Source organism: Magnolia sinica, chromosome 5 (assembly GCF_029962835.1).
Source record: "Magnolia sinica isolate HGM2019 chromosome 5, MsV1, whole genome shotgun sequence".
In the NCBI taxonomy this organism is placed as follows: Eukaryota; Viridiplantae; Streptophyta; class Magnoliopsida; order Magnoliales; family Magnoliaceae; genus Magnolia; species Magnolia sinica.
This window is the reverse complement of record NC_080577.1, coordinates 34,887,728-34,889,926: the sequence shown is the minus strand read 5'-3', so window position 1 is coordinate 34,889,926 and position 2,199 is coordinate 34,887,728. Positions and strand designations below refer to the sequence as shown.

Sequence of the window (2,199 nt, the reverse complement as noted above, 5' to 3'; positions counted from 1 at the left end):
ATACCTTACGAGATTATCTACAACCGGCGGGGGTGAGCACACCCTCATGCATGGTTTTTCTAAAAAATGCAGGACATGGATATTAAGCCAGGGGTGATCCAACTCCTTCCAAAATTCTATGGACTTGAATTTAAAAGCCCATATCTACACTTGAAAGAGTTTGACGAGATGATAGCCACTTTATATTTTCCTAACGTGTCTGAGGACACGGTCAGACTAAAACTTTTTCCCTTTTCTTTAAAAGAGAGAGCTAAGACGTGGTTACACTCACTATGTCCCCGATCTATTGGCACATGGAATGACATGATAAGGGATTTCATAAAGAAATTTTTTTCACATCATAAAACGAACACCCTTAGAAAGTCAATCATGAACTTCACCCAAAAGGAGGATGAAACATTCTTCCAATGTTGGGAGCAGCTCAAGGATTTTATCAGTTCATCCCCACAACATAGTTTTGAAACATGGCGCATTACACACTTTTTCTATGATGGTTTGACATCTTCCATGCACCAATTAGTCGAGAAATGAGCAATGGGAATTTATGAATAAAAATGTCGATGATGTGTGGGACTACTTGGATAGACTTGCTGAAAACGCACAATCATGGGACACATACCTAAAATCAAGTACCACTTCTAGGCCCACTCAATCAAAGGAAAGGGGAGGATTATACCTTCTGAAAGAGGATGATGACATCAATGCTAAAGTGGCTAATCTCATATGGAAATTTGAGGCTATGGAACTAAAGAAGGATAAGGATAGGAAAACTGTTTGCAGTATTTGTGCTTGCAATGTTCACACAACTGAAAATTATCCAACAATACCTGCCTTTCGAGAGGTGCTGAATGAGGAATCTAATGCCGTGAACAATTACCAAAGACCTTTCAATGGACCTACCTCCAATACATATAATCCTAGTTGGAGAAATCATCCAAATTTCAGTTGGAGGAATGGACAAACTGCTACCCCTCAAGGTTTCTTCAATCAAATTCTAAATCAAGGAAAACCTCAAGAAGAACTAGTTTAAAATTCCACAAAAACTCAAGAGCTTAATCAAGCAATACGAGAACTTACAAAATTTATTCAAAAGATAGATTCATGTGTTACGGTTATAGAAAGGGAGATGCTTCCTGCTCAACCTCTCCCCAATCCTAAACCGCAATATGAGATAAGTGAACCAAGCTCTTCAAATCTGATGGAGCAAGCTAAATCTATCACCACTCTTAGGAGTGGGAAGACCATTAACAAAACTATTTTGGTTAGGGTTGAAAAGCCTAAGGACCTAGAAGAGGACAACGACGATAGATCTAGCACTGCTCCACAAGAATTGGAACCAGAACTTCAAAGCAAGCCGATTGCCCCATTCCCCCAACGGTTGGTTGCACCAAAATCTCTCTCTAACTCTCGGGACATTCTAGAGATGTTGAAACAAGTGAAGGTCAATATTCCTTTACTGGATGCAGTTAAACAAATACCTTCATATGCCAAATTTCTAAAAGACTTGTGTACGTCCAAAAGGAGATAAAATATTCAAAAGAAAATCTTTTTAATTGAAAAAGTGAGTGTCATCCTAAAGCAAGATGTGCCACAGAAATACAAAGATCCTAGTAGCCCAACCATACCTTGTGTAATTGGGAACTACCGAATTGAGCATACACTTCTTGACTTAGGAGTGAGCATAAATCTGATTCCTTACTTGGTCTACACACAGTTAGGTTTGGGTGAATTAAAACCCACCGAAACCACATTACAACTTGCTGGTCGCTTAGTTCGTGTACCAAGAGGGGTAATTGAGGATGTTTTGATCCAGGTTGACAGATTCTACTACCCCGTAGATTTTATCATCCTAGATACACAACCCATCAATAACATGAGCACTCAAATTCTCGTAATTCTTAGTCACCCATTCCTTGCCACTTTAAACGCAATCATTAATTGTAGGAATGGAGTCATGAGTCTGTCTTTCAGAAATATGACATTGGAGTTGAATATCTTTTTCAACATTTGGAGTTGAATATCTTTTTCAACATAGGCAAACAGTTAGAGGATGATGACGATTTCCACGACATTAACATGATTGACTCTTTCGTGGAAGATGGAACACTTTTGACCTTATCCTCTAACCCTCTAGAGACATGCCTGGCCCACTCCAATGATTTTGATGATGATATGATTAGGGAGATGGGGACCATGCTG

At 39.2% G+C, this 2,199-nt stretch overlaps 1 non-coding gene across 1 annotated transcript; it reads right to left on the bottom strand.

Annotated features, from left to right (window-relative positions):
• Positions 1-351: 351 nt before the first annotated feature.
• On the bottom strand, positions 352-458 carry LOC131247600 (small nucleolar RNA R71). Its single transcript, XR_009171877.1, has one exon. It is a non-coding gene; the product is annotated as a small nucleolar RNA R71 (small nucleolar RNA).
• Positions 459-2,199: the final 1,741 nt, after the last annotated feature.